This window comes from Neolamprologus multifasciatus, chromosome 6, assembly GCF_963576455.1.
Source record: "Neolamprologus multifasciatus chromosome 6, fNeoMul1.2, whole genome shotgun sequence".
NCBI classification, from domain to species: Eukaryota; Metazoa; Chordata; class Actinopteri; order Cichliformes; family Cichlidae; genus Neolamprologus; species Neolamprologus multifasciatus.
Genome location: NC_140444.1, coordinates 30,079,252 through 30,085,251, shown reverse-complemented (window position 1 = coordinate 30,085,251; position 6,000 = coordinate 30,079,252). Strand labels below are relative to the sequence as shown.

At 40.5% G+C, this 6,000-nt stretch overlaps 1 long non-coding RNA gene across 1 annotated transcript in view; it reads right to left on the bottom strand.

Moving 5' to 3' along the window:
- Positions 1-204: 204 nt before the first annotated feature.
- The window catches only part of LOC146517286 (uncharacterized), an 85,685-nt gene continuing 79,889 nt past the window's right edge, over positions 205-6,000 (bottom strand). Inside the window, exon 2 of the long non-coding RNA XR_014874368.1 lies at positions 205-1,038. This is a non-coding gene — a long non-coding RNA (uncharacterized LOC146517286). The remainder of the gene's footprint in view (positions 1,039-6,000) is intronic.

Below are 6,000 nucleotides of genomic sequence, written 5' to 3'. Positions count from 1 at the left end.
AGCTACCACAAAGAGTGTGTGTGTGTGTGTGTGTCTCAGATGCTGTGCTCTTAATGATCCCAGTAGGATGAAAGTAAAGGCAATAAACTGCCCACCTGCAACTCAACACCTCAAAGACTAAGGAACTGGTTGTGGACTTTGGGAGGTCCAGAGCAGGTCCACTGCCGGTTCAGATAGAGGGGGAGGAGGTGGAGGTGGTCAACAAGTACAAGTACCTCGGGCTGTGGGTGGACAATAAACTGGACTGGTCATGCAACACAGAGCACCTGTACAAAAAAGCCCAAAGCCGACTGTACTTCCTCAGGAGGCTGAGGTCTTTTAACATCTGCAGGAAGCTCCTGAGGATGTTTTACCAGTCGGTGGTTGCTGGAGTACTTTTCTATGCTGTGGTGTGCTGGGGGAGCAGCACAGCAAAGAAGGACTCATCCAGGCTGGAAAAACTGATCAGGAAGGCTGGCTCTGTGGTCGGCATGAAGCTGGACACTCTGGTGACAGTGGCAGAGAAAAGGACACTAAAGAAACTGCTGGACATTATGGACAATGCTGGGCATCCTCTGCACACGGCCATAAACAACCAGAAGAGTCTGTTCAGTGACAGGTTGCTTCTCCCAAAGACAAGAACCAACAGACTTAAAAACTCCTTTGTCCCACACGCCATCAAACTGTTTAACTCCTCTCTGGAGGGGAGAGGGAGGGGAAACAGGAGGACAAAGGAGGGGGGGAACAACTAAGCTGTAGTGCCTCTCCACTTCACTGTGCAATTACCTTTTGTGCAATACTTTTTGTTAATAATCAGCGGTGCAATAGACTCCATACTTGAAATGTGCAATTCACTTGTATTTTTATTTTTATTCCTATTTATTCTATTTATCCCCTTTGTATATTTTATCTATATATGTCTTTGTATTTATATATGTGTGTGTATATATATATATAATATTCTTAACTCTGTAACTTCTGTCGGTGCTGTGCTTTTTGGAAAACAAATTTCCCAGAGGAACCCACCCGAGGGATTAATAAAGTTTTATCTTATCTTATCTTATCTTATCTTATCTTATCTTATCTTATCTTATCTTATCTTATCGTTGAAGGGAAGTAAAAAACAGGGATTTCATGATGAAGACAGGCAGAAGGGGACACAGAGAGAGGAAACGGCAGAAAATCTGCTTCTCATATCACCAAAAAGAAAAACACGCAAAGACAACTCAGAGAAGTCAGAGATTTGAACTGTTTCTTGTTTATGGTCGCATTATATTGAAGAAGAAAACGTAAATCTAGAGCATTTTTTGGAGTAATGTGAAACTGTTTTATCTGCTGTTGTCTGTGTAGGATCTCGTGTTTTGACTATATTCTGTTGTGGGCACGTGCTTCCTGTTATACTTCTTTGAAGTCTGCCGCCTGGAGCAAACGTACTCAGATTCACTATACAATTTTGTTACATGAGTTCAAATGTTGCATTTAATGCACTGTAATCTGGTCAAATGAAATGCACTTGATTGGTATGCATTCAGTTTATATCAAGCACATTCTCCTTAACGATTCATTATTTGAATAAATAAAACTTTGATTTTACACATTTCAGGTGTTTTTTGTTTGTTTGTTTGTTTGTTTGTTTTTTTCATTTTTCTCAAAACTTTTGTGGGTGAAGAATCATTTTTTGAAGGTGTTTTCCTCTCATCTAAAAGGCTTCTGCATTTCTAAAAGGTGGTGAGAAGCCCCAGGTATGTAACCCCCGGTGGGGTTGTCACCTTGGAGGTGGTCCTGAGACACATTCAAGTTGTTAGCGGCACATGAGCCCAAGGTGTGAAGTCTTTGTGAGATGTTGCCCCACCCTGCCATCATGCAGGTATTAAGGTGTCATGGTTTAAGTCGTGAACGGTTGAATCGACTGGGAGGGGATCTCAGGGATGCATTATAGGTGGCTGATAGTTGGTGTTGCAGGCTTGGAGCTCATTAGCTGTTAGAACTAAAGAAGTCTTTCAGCTGAGAAGTAAGACATTAAAAAAATGTTCAGTTTGCCTCCATCTCATGAACTTAAAAATGTATCTGCTGTTACTTTGAAAACTTGCGTGGACATGATTCACTACTTGTTGTAGTTACAGTGTTTCCATTACTGAACTACACTTTATTTCTGATCGGTGGCATTAAAACAGAATTTATGGGTGAGCAGAGGGTGGTCGTTGGCTGTCCGCTTCACTCCAGGGCCTGCCTGTCTGCCTGCAGTGAGCTTGTCAGATGAAAGCAGTGTACAAAGTATGTGTTGCAACCGGTCTGTGGGCCACTCTTGCCTGTGTTGTTATTAGTTCGTGAGCCAGCTGAGAAGGAGAGCGAAATTATGACATGCAAAAAGCTGAAGTGAAACCGAATGTTGAAAACAAAGAAAAGTATCAATGAAAACCACTGTTTGTGCTGTTCAAGCATTAGTTTGTGATATTTGAAGTTTTGTTTAACAGTTCTCCCATTCCTGGTATCATTTCCCGCTCTATTCCAGCCCACTCATCAACCAATCAACATTCGGCAGCCGCATACGTCATCTGCTTCCAGTCAGGATCTTGGAGGACTGCACAGGAATGCATTTCGCATGGGTAAGAACCCCTCTCACTCCTCTCTCTGAAAGTTGAAGTTCATCCACAAGTCTGCCAAGTTTCACTATGGTCATCATCACATGGTGAGCACAAGGGCCTGTGCAGACATCTGAATGACTGCTTGATGTGTTGCCTCGTCAGTGGAGAATTTACATTACAATGCACCAACTATGCACGCACAGGAATGACTACTCAGCTGGGGGTCTCCAACTCTCTGTGTTCAGAACAAGGTGTAATCAAGGCTTTCAATAAATCCTGTTCTATTATTTTAATGCAGCAACTAGAGTGAACATTTAGAATTTGCATGAAATATTTCAACAATGTGTTGAAAGTAAAATCTGGTTTAAAAGACTCTCCTTCATTTATAGCCTTCATGAAATTCAAATAGGCCTCAGCTGTGCTTTGTGTTGACTGCTAATTAGCCAATGTTGGACTGCAGGACTCTAAACTGGTGGCTCTTTTAGACACGTGTTTTTTCCCACCTGAACCTGCCAGCTTCACGTCCAAATAAACACCATGACATCATTTGACCTGAAAAAGAGAGACTATACAGATCTAGTAGCAGAGGGCACACGAAGACTACTTCGTCAGAGTAGCCTAATTCTGATCTCCTCCACCACCAACAGCAGCATCTCTACAGACCAATAAAACACAGTATTGTTTCTCCCACAGCTCCAAGCCAACACTATACCACCACATTAGATGCCACTTTGATGAACTGTCCAATTTCATTTGTACCATTTTCCTCTCCATCACTGTCATGGGTATGTCTGTATGAAGCCTTTAGATAAAGTAACAGAAAAGAGATGCGTGTCTTAAAGACAGAATATCATCACTCCAACAGACTGGTGAAGGCAGCAGTATTACGGTTCCCATCTCTGAAAAGGGCTTAAGATGCTTATACAGAACAACCTGCAAAACATCAGCATGTCAGCATAACTGTCTTTGTGGGCATGTCACCCCAATGTAAAAGTATGCCAGCAGGCTGTTTCAGACAACAAAACAAGGGATTCGTACAACATGTCGAACAGATGTGTCGAAAGGCAAAAGTCTTTATTTATGATCCAAACCAGCACAGTGGAAGGAGGCATGAAAAGAGTTTACATTGAGTTTTAAGTTCTGTATGTGAAATAAAAGGAGCCAGAGAAGTTTAAACCCAGCCTTTAACACCTTCACACAGCAATCACAATGAGAAGTGGGTGTGAATGTGGGGTCACTGGTTTCACAAAGTTGCAGAAATGCTTGAAAACAGACGCACTGGTGCACTCGTATCTTGAGTGCATATGCAACAAGTTGAGTCTGGTGCATACTAAACTTTTACTTTGTTTCACACAAGTCTCAGACAAACACACTTTAAGTTACTTTTAGAAAATTGAAACAGTGTGGCTAACAAGCAATAATACCAAACCCAAAAGAAAACAGACAAACCAAAGTGACCACAACAGAATTCAGAAAGTCCTTTGAGCAGGAATGTCAAACTCACTTTACATCACGGGCTACTTTGATCTCAAGTCCTGCCGGCAGTTTTTCCACTTGATAAAGTAATACTCCGGCAGTCATGTCAGCGCAGATAAAATTGGACTTCAACTGTAATACATAAATTAGTAAAATCACAGTTCTGGCAGCTTATTGCCCAGATTGTCCTTTAATTATAAAAGAAAACGTCTGTTAATTCACAGAACATTTCCATTCAGTCGTTTATCTGTTACTTAATTAGTTTGGTCTACTATGAATCGACATAGGCGATATATCAACATATTGATGTATCAGAAGGAAAAGCTGTACTACTTGCACAGAGATAAAAGTCCAAAAGTTATGCCTTTTTTCAGAAGGCCATCCAGTGGCCTGGACTGGACCCTTTGCTGGCCCTTTTCTGGCAACCAGGCCTTATGTTTAACACATCAGTAGAGGAAGCCTTCTCTGTTCAGTCGTTCGTATCTTAATGGGAACGGGATCATTAATCCGTACCCACAGGATGAGGATAACGGGGCAACACAATCACAACCATTCACACAACCTCTGTTCAATGTTAGAATCGAGTCTGGTTTTCCACTGCAGGCGCAATTCGTTCAGCACGGTGGTCATGTGACTGTAACTGTGCTGATAAAGTCTAACACGTACCCTGTAGTGACAATATTTACCTCATTCAGATCCCAGAAGCCTATTTCAGACTTATGCATAAAGTTACCAAGGTGAAAAATATAAAAAGTGATTATTATCTAAAATGATAGCAGTGTGAGGGGAGGGGTGGCACCCATAAAACATTTCCATTTGGTTCCCCATATTTATGTCACTTTCCTACTTAATCAGCTAAAGGATTTCCTGCTAACATGACACTTATCATAATAGTATTAAACCACAGGATGCAAGATACTGATCACAAATCATAGCACCTACGCAAATCATTCTGAGACATGTCACAAACTAGCATCGTGTGTGACAGAGAGGGAACTTTCTGAGAAAGAGCATTTTTGACCTTTGAAATGTTTGATAAACATTTGTGTTATCACATTTAAAAAAAATAACTTAAGTATGGTTCACTAGATGGAACTAGTGCTTGTCTTAAAATAGACTTACCATCACTTGCTTTAAAGCAATTCAACAACAAGCTATAGAAGCAAGATACACACATATGTCATATATGTCAGCTTAATATTTATTCTCTTCTAGCTCTGTTTCCTTTCTGCTATTGAGAAAGACTTTTTCTTTAGCTGCTAAAAGTTAGCTTTAAAAAAAAAGACTGATAGGAGTGATGGGACTGACCCAAATTGTGAAATCACACATATTCAGCCGATTCTCTGCTACTGTAAGGGTGAGAAACCATATTTGATAACTTAAATAAACATCCATATTGGACTTCGCATGACTCACTGTGAGATTATAGAAGCCCATTGGTTTCTACCAGCCACACATGAAAGATCTGGTCATGTGACATATTGGAGGATTTCAAACTTCAGTGTTGTTCGTAAAATCAGGAAGTTTTTTGCCCCTACCTGCTCCTACACATCGGGTCATAACATCAGAACTAACAGTGGTAAGCTGACGAATGTTAAGAATTACACATTTGAAGCCTGTTCTAAAATTTGACATCGGTGTTGTTTGCGTTGGATTCTAGAACTCTGTGGCACAAAAATAGTGGCACCATCATATGTAAGAGATGGGAAGTCTCTTATTAGGCATGCACCAGATGCATCTAGTGAGCCATACTTATTTCTAAAAGATACCTTATTATAAACAGAACAGTAGCAGCCAATAGGGTTGGATGTTGCAACAACTTTGCATATCAGCAGACAGGATCCAGTGAGAAATTTAACCAATTTATAGACAGTTTCAACTGAGAAATATGTGATTTTATTTGTGTTAATTTGTGTTATGTGTTATTTGTGTTATGTTTTTAGCAGTGACATTCCTGTTA